The 11,304-nt window shown below is 42.0% G+C and overlaps 1 protein-coding gene across 1 annotated transcript in view; it reads left to right on the top strand.

The window, feature by feature from the left end:
- The first annotated feature begins 804 nt into the window (after positions 1-804).
- Positions 805-11,304, top strand: part of LOC115128515 (potassium voltage-gated channel subfamily G member 2-like) — a 35,856-nt gene continuing 25,356 nt past the window's right edge. Inside the window, exon 1 of the mRNA XM_029658409.2 lies at positions 805-1,426. The gene's annotated coding sequence lies outside the window, so the exon portion shown is untranslated. The remainder of the gene's footprint in view (positions 1,427-11,304) is intronic.

Raw genomic sequence — 11,304 nt, 5'->3', positions numbered from 1 at the left:
ACCAATGCTCAAGCTCTCATAGTTAGACCTCATCATAACTAGTGTCCAGAGTTACCGGGTCAGGAAAAAATCCTGGCCCCAACTCTCTATTTCTCTATTTTGTATTTACTGTAATATTTCTTGAGAGGCTAACTCAATCCAGTCACCACTGAGTGTGGCAATTGTTCATTCCAGTCATTGGTGTGCTGGTGAATAGGCATAGCAGTATCAGTGTAAAAAGGCCTGTGTCATCACCTGCCCTGTGTCAACCCTCATCGGTTACCAGGCTGTTCGTCTACAGAGGTCCATCCTTCCGACCCTCATTAGTGACGTAATCATTATCCGGGTTTGCTTTGTTTCTTCATCCATCAAACACATTAAGCAATTACAGCCTTGTGACGCAGATGGGTCCTATGGTATTGATATATGTTGTAACAGACTGGAGCACTGAAATGAACAGACAAATTATGTATTTCTGTGCCTGGCTTCATCCTGCGTTGTAAATTAGGCATCGATCATCACACCTATCAATCAAGGAGGACCAACTGCCTCACCATCGTTCACTTCCCCTCATCTATTAGGTTTCCCTCAATTTGGTGGACTATCACTCTAAACCATTTATTTCATAGGCCTACACCGTATTCTACGGTAGTCCTACACCATTATAGGACAATGAGGAGGCTATAACCATTTAATAATGCAGTAGCATAACTGTAGTAGTCCTAGCTGTGTTTATCCCGTCGATATTTTATAACTAACAGAAAGTTCCAAACTCGAATTATGCATAACCTATATTTTATTCGTACGCCTACAATTCACTTGTGCGCATTTAATGATTTGTATGCCTCATGATTTGTTTTATTATTCTGCAATCACAGTGTGAGCTACTTGAATTTGCTGTTGGAAGCAGAAGTCAATTCCGGGAAGAAGCGAAGCAGAGCAGGGAGCACACCGCGGAGCGCGATTTTGTCGCGTGAGCAGAGCGGTGTCCGACTCCAAGACAGTCAGAGGAGAGACGTAACATTGGAATTATCACAGAGCAGCAAACCCCCATTCATTCATGCTGGGCTATTCTCAAATCCGCGGCGTGTTTTCCAACTGCTCTATCGTGAGTCTCGTCCGGTTGAGTGGGTTATTTTGTTAATGTCAGTTCCTTCGATTTAAAACAATCATAGTATTGTTCAGTATTTTGATTATTCTATGCGGGTGTGCAGCAAGTTTACCAAACCTTCAAACTTGCTCCTAATGGTTCAGAAGTAAAGCACGTGACGTTACCTGGGAATGAGTGCACCTGTCCTGGTATAAAGTCAAGTAACCATGTTAGGACCATTTATACAGAGGACGGAGTAGATTGGATCATGTATTTTATGTTGACCAATATGCGCTTTCATAACTGATCGAAATGTGGGGAAGTTCTCTGCCAATGGACACAAGCCGAACACAGCGGGTAGGTGTGATAATCATGAATGATATTTCAATGTTTGAACAGACACTTAGACAAATATTTATTCAGCATTTATTTTTGTAAATGTTGGAGTGCGCGGCGAATTTGGGCTTCCCGGCTATTGTCGGCTATGCTGTAATGTCCATCCATATTATAGGCTAGCTAGCCTAATGTTTATTCACGGTGCATGTTGTGTGGATAAAAAAAGAGCATTTTAAACCTTCCCTTACAATGAATTACTTGTCCAACGGTCTCTCGGTCTCTCTCTCTCTCTCTCATATCCCTAGGCACGGTAGGCTACGGCAGTGGCTCTTTTTTGCAAGATGGGCAAAATCTGACAGAGACAGGTTGAAAGTTGTCTCCTATATAAAATTAATCTCTAGATTATTTCAAATATAGGCTTTTAAACCGGAGTATTCGGGTTTGACCAATTTGGCTCAGTGCAAGCATTCTGGATGCCAATAATTGTATAACCCCAAAACAAAAGGGGCTATAACTGTATATAACGCAATAGAAATGATGTTTCTATTGCAGGCGTCTAAATGGTACCCTCTAGGCTAAACTCTGTCTTGAACCTATCGTGGACCTTTATCAGAGGATCCACCATACAGACTATTTGTTTTTACAGGTGAATAGTCAATACCTGGGAGATTGAGTTATTTTCAAGTCAATGGGTTATACATCCTTTTAAAACAGCTCCTACCCTCTTGAAGGGCTCTCCTTTTACTGCCTGTATGGATTATCTATATATTTTACACTCCTCCCGCATTTCATTAACTTGTTGATGTGTGGTCTGGACTGGGGTTCGGGTTAGGGTGGAAGTATAGGGATGTGGACTGGGGGTCGGGAGGCTGGTACACATGACACTTCTCCCATTTGTCCTATACGTTTCCTGGAGCCACATAGACAGACCATGTAATACGTGAGGATTTACAGGGAGAGATGATTACCTTCAAGGCCGATGCTATCGGCACGATCAACTTTATTGCCCTCAAGGGGGAAATTAGTCTTAGTGCAGCGATGATGTCCACCTATAAACTACATGATACAGCCACTATAGACCACCTACATTTCATACATCACATTCTACCAATAGAAAAACAACCACTGTTTCGTGTGGTTGTGTAAAGATGCAAATGTGTGGAAAAATAGAGAGACTTGCCTAAAAGTGTTATTGTTGATGGACTTCTCATACCGGTGCCTGTACAGAAACCAGTGCTCTACTGTGCATCAAACAGCGACTCTAAGTCTTTACCTTGAGGTTATTTATCTGATACTGTACCTTGCATTCTCTCTAAAGCCCGTTGCAAATGAACAAAGTATTGCATTTTTAATAACAAAACTACCCGACTACTAAGATTCCATTCCTTTCTGTTTCAATAGATCATCTGAGTATTGGTCCACTAGATAGCTCACAGCTCATTTTTGAATATCTACTTTCACCTGGTGCAGTTTATAATTGCTTTTATTAATGGTGTGTTCATAAATTCAATCAAGGAGTGCTATAGTGCGCTCTAGGCATTCGTAAATTCAGAGCGTTGTCAGAATGTCCATTCTTAAATTCAGAGCCTTTAGCTCTAGGATTGAAAGATGGCGCCGACAGAGATGGTCGCCTCGCTTCGAGTCCTTAGGAAACTATGCAGTATTTGATTTATTTATGTATTAATTCTTACTGTTACCCCAGGAAATCTTAAGTCTTATTACATACAGCTGGGAAGAACTATTAGATATAAGAGCGACGTCAACTTACCAATATTACGACCAGGAATGCGACTTTCCCGAAGCGGATCCTCTGTTTGGACCACAACCCAGGACAATGGACCTAATCCCAGAAGCCGACCGAAAACAACGGCTCCGCAGAAGGGGCAGACGGAGCGGCCTCCTGGTCAGGCTCCGTAGACGTGCACATCGCCCACCGCTCCCGAGTATACTACTCGCCAATGTCCAGTCTCTTGACAACAAGGTAGATGAAATTCGAGCAAGGGTTGCCTTCCAGAGAGAAATTAGAGATTGTAACATTCTCTGTTTCACGGAAACATGGCTCTCTCTGGATATGTTGTCGGAATCGGTTCAGCCACCGGGCTTCTCCATGCATCGCGCCGACAGAGATAAACTCCTCTCTGGGAAGAGGAAGGGCGGGGGTGTATGCTTCATAATTAATCACTCATGGTGTAATCATAACAACATACAGGAACACAAGTCCTTTACTCACCCGCCCTAGAATTCCTTACAATCAAATGCCAGCCATATTATCTCCCAAGAGAATTCTCGTCAGTTATTCCCACCGGTGTACATTCCCCCTCAAGCAGACACCAAGACGGCCCTCAAGGAACTTCACTGGACTCTATGTAAACTGGAAACCATATATCCTGAGGCTGCATTTACTGTAGCTGAGGATTTTAACAAAGCAAACTTGAGAACAAAGCTACCTAAATTCTATCAGCATATAGATTGCACTATGCGCAGGTGTAATACACTCGATCACTGTTACTCTAACTTCCGCAATGCATACAAAGTAGAGGTCGACCGAGTATGATTTTTCAACGCCGATACCGATTAATCGGACGATTTTTATATATATATTTGTAATAATGACAATTACAACAATACTGAATGAACACTTAATATAACTACACTTAATATAATAAATAAATACAAATACATTTAGTCTCAAATAAATAATGAAACATGTTCAATTTGGTTTAAATAATACAAAAACACAGTGTTGGAGAAGAAAGTAAAACTGCAATATGTGCCATGTAAAAAAAGCTAACGCTTAAGTTCCTTGCTCAGAACATGAGAACATATGAAAACTGGTGGTCCCTTTTAACGTGAGTCTTCAATATTCCCAGTTAAGAAGTTTTAGGTTGTAGTTATTATAGGAATTATAGGACTATTTCTCTCTATACCATTTGTATTTCATATACCTTTAAATATTGGATGTTCATATAGGCACTATAGTATTGCCAGCCTAATCTCAGGAGTTGATAGACTTGAAGTCATGAACAGCGCTGTGCTTCAAGCACTGCGAAGAGCTGCTGGCAAACGCAGGAAAGTGCTGTTTGAATGAATGCTTACGAGCCTGCTGCAGCCTACCACTGCTCAGTCAGAATGCTCTATCAAATATCAATAATTAATTATAATATAATAAATAATATTATAAATTATAATATAATGAACACACAGAAATACGAGCCTTAGGTCATTAATATTATCAAATCCGGAAACTATAATTTCGAAACAAAACATTTGATTCTTTCAGTGAAATACGGAACCGTTCAGGTTTTTATCGAACGGGTGGCATCTATAAGTCTAAATATTGCTGTTACATTGCACAACCTTCAATGTTATGTCATAATTATTTACAATTCTGGCAAATTAATTACGGTCTTTGTTAGGAAGAAATTGTCTTCACACAGTTCGCCACAAGCCAGGTGGCCAAACTGCTGTATATACCCTGACTCTGCTTGCACAGAACGCAAGAGAAGTGACACAATTTCCCTAGTTAATATTGCCTGCTAACATGAATTTCTTTTAACTAAATATGCAGGTTTAAAAAAATATACTTGTGTATTGATTTTAAGAAAGGCATTGATGTTTATGGTTAGGTACATTGGTGCAATGAGAGTGCTTTTTTCACGAATGCGCTTGTTAAATCATCACCCGTTTGGCGAAGTAGGCTGTGATTCGATGATAAATTAACAGGCAATGCATTGATTATTTGCAACGCAGGACAAGCTAGTTAAACTAGTAATATCATCAACCATGTGTAGTTAACTAGTGATTATGTTAAGATTGATTGTTTTTTATAAGATATGTTTAATGCTAGCTAGCAACTTATCTTGGCTCCTTGCTGCACTCGCTTAACAGGTGGTGAGCCTGCCACGCAGTCTCCCCATGGAGTGCAATGTAATCGGCCAAAATCGGCGGCCAAAAATGCCAATTACCGATTGTTGTGAAAACTTGAAATCGGCCATGTTGAATTGGTCGACCTCTAATACAAAACCCTCCCCTGCCCTCCCTTGGGCAAATCCGACCACGACACCATCTTGCTCCGATCGTCTTATAGGCAGAAATTCAAACAGAATGTACCAGTGACTAGAACCATTCAACGCTGGTCTGACCAATCGGAATCCACGCTTCAAGATTGTTTTGATCACGCAGACTGGGATATGTTCCAGTCAGCCTCAGATAACAACATAAATCTATCCACTGACTCAGTGAGTGAGTTTACAAAGAAGTGCATTGGAGATGTTGTACCCACTGTGACTATTAAAACCTAACCCTAACAAGAAACCGTGGATGGATGGCGGCATTCGCACAAAACTGAAAGTGCGAACCACCACATTTAACCATGGAAAGAGGTCTGGGAATATGGCTGAATATAAACAGTGTAGTTATTCCCATCGCAAGGCAATCAAACAAGCGAAATACTGGTACAGGGACAAGGTGGAGTCGCAATTCAATGGCTCAGACACGAGACGTATGTGGCAGGGTCTACAGGAAATCACGGACTACAAAAAGAAAACCAGCCATGTCAAGGACACCGACGTCACGCTTCCAGACAAACTAAACACTTGCTTTGAGGATAATACAGTGCCACTGACCTCGCCCCCTCCCCCTTCTTCGTGGCCAATGTGAGTAAAACATTTAAACGTGTTAACTCTCGCAAGGCTGCTGGCCCAGACAGCACCCTAGCCGCGTCTTCAGAGCATGCGCAGACCAGCTGGCTGGTGTGTTTACAGACATTCAATCGCTCCCTATCCCAGTATGCTGTCCCCACATGCTTCAATATGGCCACCATTGTTCCTGTACCCAAGAAGGCAAAGATAATTGAACTAAATTACTACCGCCCCATAGCACTCACTTCTGTCATCATGAAGTGCTTTGAGAGACTAGTCAAGGAACATATAACCTCCACCTTACCGGCCATCCTAGACCCACTTCAGTTTGCACACTGCCACAACAGGTCCACAGATGATGCAATCGCCTGCACACTGCCCTATCCCATCTGGACAAGAGGAATACTTATGTAAGAATGCTGTTCATTGACTACAGCTCAGCATTCTACACCATGGTATTCTCCAAGCTCGTCATCAAGCCGGAGGCCCTGGGTCTCAACTCCGCCCTGTGCAATTGGGTCCTGGACATTCTGACATCCTGCCCCCAGGTGGTGAAGGTAGGAAACAACATCTCCACTTCGCTGACCCTCAACACTGGGGCCCCACAAGGGTATGTGCTCAGCCCCCCCCTGTACTCTCTGTTGACCCTCGACTGCGTGGCCATGCATGCCTCAATCATCAAGTTTGCAGATGACACAACAGTAGTGTGATTGATTACCAACAACGACGAGACAGGGAGGAGGTGAGGGCACTCAGAGTGTGGTGTCAGGAAAACAACCTCTCATTCAATGTCAACAAAACAAAGGAGAAGATTGTGGATTTCAGGAAACAGCAGAGGGAGCACCCCCCTATCCACATCGAAGGGACAGCAGTGGAGAAGGTGGAAAGTTTTAAGTTCTTCGGTGTACACATCACAGACAAACCAAAATGGTACACCCACATAGACAGTGTGGTGAAGAAGGCGGAACAGCGCCTCTTCAACCTCAGGAGGCTGAAGAAATGTGGCTTGTCACCCAGAACCCTGGCAAACATTTACAGATGCACAATCGAGAGCATCCTGTCGGGCTGTATCACAACCTGGTAAGGCAACTGCACCGCCCTCAACCGCAAGGCTCTCCAGAGGGTGGTGTGGTCTGCACAACGCATCACTGGGGGCAAACTACCTGCCCTCCATGACACCTATAGCACCCAATGTCACAGGAAGGCCGAAAAGATCATCAAGGACATCAAGGACATCAAGCACTACCATCCAGAAGGCAAGGTCAGTACACGTGCATTAAAGCTGGGACTGAGAGACTGAAAAACAGCTTCTATCTCAAGGCCATCAGACTGCTAAACAGCAATCACTAACTCAGAGACGCTGCTGCCTACATTGAGACCCAATCACTGGCCACTTTAATAAATGGATCACTAGTCACTTTAAACAATGCCACTTTAGATAATGCCACTTTAATAATGTTTACATATCTTACATTACTCATATTGTCACGCCCTGACCTTAGTTATCTTTGTTTTCTTTATTATTTTGGTTAGGTCAGGATGTGACGAGGGTGGTATGTGTGTTTTAGTCTTGTCTAGGGTTTTTTGTATATCAATGGGGTTTTGGTATTGTCTAGGTAAATTTAGGTCTATGGTGGCCTGAATTGGTTCCCATTCAGAGACAGCTGTTTATCGTTGTCTCTGATTGGGGATCCTATTTAGGTTGCCATTTTCCATTTTGGTTTTGTGCGTTATTGTCTATGTGTAGTTGCATGTTAGCACTCGTTATGATTAGTGTTCTTCGTAATAAAGAAGAATGTATTCAAATCAAGCTGCGCCTTGGTCTCATCAATACGACGAACGTGACACATATCACATGTATATACTGTATTTTATACCATCTGTTGTACCTTGCCTATGCCGCACGGCCATCGCTCATCCATATATTTATATGTACATATTCCCATTCACACCTTTAGATTTGTGTTTATTAGGTAGTTGTTGGGAAATTGTTATATTACTTGTTAGATATTACTGCACTGTCGAAACTAGAAGCACAAGCATTTTGCTACACTCACATTAACGTCTGCTAACCATGTGTATGTGACCAATAAAATGTTATTTGATAGGGGCGTTCAGAGCGCACACTGGACGCCCTGGCAGAGGAGTAGGGTTGATCCGAGAGTTCTGACCTCACAACAGTAGTCAAGCACCCACGCTAACTGCCTAATGTAGGCTAGCTTGCTAGCTACTTCCAGACACAAATGAGAGAACACTTCACTCTGACCATTTTACTCATCCTAACAGAGCTGGTTAGGCTGTTTTCATGTTCTCCAGAGCGTTGGGGACTGTAACTGTGCTGCTGACAACAATTTAATTATGCTTTTTTGCCGACATTTGCTGACACAGGCCATATTCAACGGGTGTTGAGCGTTCATAAATTCATCAGTTATTCTGCGCTCTGGCACACTCAGACGAGAGTGCTATGAAATCAGAGTAGATAGCCAGAGTGAATTTACGAATGCACCCTTCAGGGCTGCCTAAATAGGTCACAATTATCATGCATCCAAGGAAATGAGTGACACAAACTCTTTTCTATAACCCCCCGGGGCAGGAGATGGACTTTAGAAAATACGTTTTATAACCTGAAAACTTCTATTTGAAGTGAATTCATTAGAATGGATTTTTGGTTTTGTCATTTTCATTACCCCATCTTGGGCTTTCAGAATGCTTATGGTAAATGTGAATTTGTGAAAGTGGTTAGTGAAGCAGGACTATGCTTCCATGTTTCAGTAGTTCAGTCAAACACCAGCAGCACTAAGAAGGAAATAACCAATTCCACAATGTTAGAACAGCCATGGCTGAAAGAGCAGCACAGCAGCTCTCTGTTATCTCTGCAGATAAACGTTTAGTCCTTCAAATATGGATATTGGCATCTTCCCCAAACCATCAGAGCACTGTTACAGACACTATCACAGATTAAGTTGGAAGCCCAAATTACTCTAGTATGGCAGGATATGTAGAGTAGACATGTTGCTATGATACAATATCTTACTACAGAGACGACACGGGACTCCTTTTTGAGAAGGATGGTGTAGTCCCTCCAGCGGTCACAACTGGTGAGCACTACCTGAGTGAGGCTACTTATAGCTTGCCACCAGTGCAAAGTCACAGAGGACTAACTTGTGTTTTACATCTGTCAGTAGTCCTGCATGTAGGACCAAGCATTGTACTACCCTCAGATTGATGATCTGTCTAACTAGCAAGACGGCCCAAACGGATCTGGGACCAGGCTACTGTCTCAGCATTCATTATTATGTCGACTACTAGTCAAAGGTCCTATATGTATGAATACATGGTCCATTATAAAGATGTAGGGTCTTAATTTGACCAATATTGTTGTTGCTAAATAATCCTGCAGCAACAGCATTTTAACTTTAGTCCATACTGTTGCTTGATTGGTGGTTAGGCTATTAGCTGGACAAAAGTAGGCTACATGAAAAGTGCAACTCTGTTAATATAACCGTGTGTTAGTGCAAGTTTTCAGTTAATTTATGTAAATCACTGAGTTAATCTGTATTTCATGCAGTGCAGGAAAATTGTCAGCAGTAAGAGTGATCAAATTTAAGCTGTTATACCTGTAAATGACGACAATGTATGGTCTTTAGGTCTCCTGGGTGTTATGTTACGGTCCATAACCACCTCCTCTCAGGGTGGTGTTCTGTGCATTTATGGACCTGTCATTTTCTGAGCCCCCAGAGAGAGAGAGAGAGAGAGAGGGGCCAGTTTGACTGACATTGCTAACCAATGACATTTGTGTACACTACACAGAATACTTTTATCCATCTGCTTGTATGTTGCAAATCTATTGACATATGCAGGGTTGGGAGTAAGTAACTGATTACATGTAGTTACATGTAATCTGATTACAAAAAAACTCATTGTAATCAGTTAAGTTACCCGGAAAAATATTGTAAGCAGATTACAGATACTTTTGAAAAACTAGAGTATTACTTCTTGGATTGCTTTTAAATTCAGAAATGATGTTTGCAAAAATACCTGTTTTGTCAATGATATTCAATTCAGCATTGAAAAAAGGCGTAAATGGAAGTTTGTTCCACATGAGCGAGTCTGACCACAAGTCAGAGACCACTATGATGACAGGTAACGAGTAAATGTATCGAATTAGAAAGTAACCTACCCAACTCTGGACAAACACACTCAATTATCTGCACTTGACCCTGGATCCATTCCCATTGTTGTGCCCCTTCTGCCCATTGTAAAATAAAACAAAGAGCATGTGGTAAATACATTAGAACACACAAGGCTTCAGCAGAAGATGTGACATTTTATCTGGAGCTTATTTTCCCCTCGGTTGTCCCATCAGTACGTGTGAAAGGAGCGTTACTGAGCCAATCCACCCAGGCACTGGAGCGCACTGACACGTTTCACTGTGTTTAATCAGCAGGTGATGGATACTCCTGGCCCAACCTTGTTTTCTTCTGGACTTTCTAAATCAGCAGTTGTCTTTCATGCATACACATTACAGCATTAATACATATATTCTCTCATGCTGTCACTGTGTCTGTCTTTCTCTCTGTTTCTCTCCCTCTCTGTTTCTCTCTCTCTCCCTTTCTCCCTGTCTCTCAGTCCATGCACCTCTGTCTTTCTGTCTGTCCTGTCACAGCAGTAAATTGTGTCCAGGTCAAATCATTCTCTGTTTGTAGTCTTGTCCCTAGCTCGTTAGGTTGTCATCTTTGCCATTCAACGCTCTACTTCAGTTGCTGGAGAAGGGACTGACTTTTTTTTTACATTGTAGAACAATAGTGAAGTATGGAATTATACATATGGAATCATGTAGTGACCAAAAAAAGTGTTAAACAAATTAAAATATATGTTATATTTGAGATTCTTCAAAGTAGCCACCTTTTGCCTTGATGGCAGATTTGCACGCTCTTGGCGTTCTCTCAACCAGCTTCGTGAGGTAGTCCCCTGGAATGCATTTAAATGAACAGGTGTGCCTTGTTAAAAGTTCATTTCTTAATGCGTTTTAGCCAATCATTTGTGTTGTGACAAGGTAGGGTGGTATACAGAAGGTAAAAGACCAAGTCCATATTATGGCAAGAACAGCTCAAATAAGCAAAGAAAAACGACAGTCCATCATTACTTGAAGACATGAAGGTCAGGTAATCCGGAAAGTTTCAAGAACTTTTGAAAGTTTCTTCAAGTGCAGTCTCAAAAACCATAAAGCGCTATGATGAAACTGTCTCTCATGAGGAC

Source organism: Oncorhynchus nerka, linkage group LG4 (genome assembly GCF_034236695.1).
Source record: "Oncorhynchus nerka isolate Pitt River linkage group LG4, Oner_Uvic_2.0, whole genome shotgun sequence".
Lineage (NCBI taxonomy): Eukaryota > Metazoa > Chordata > Actinopteri > Salmoniformes > Salmonidae > Oncorhynchus > Oncorhynchus nerka.
Note: the sequence above shows the minus strand (reverse complement) of the source record. Positions and strands in the feature narration are given on the sequence as shown.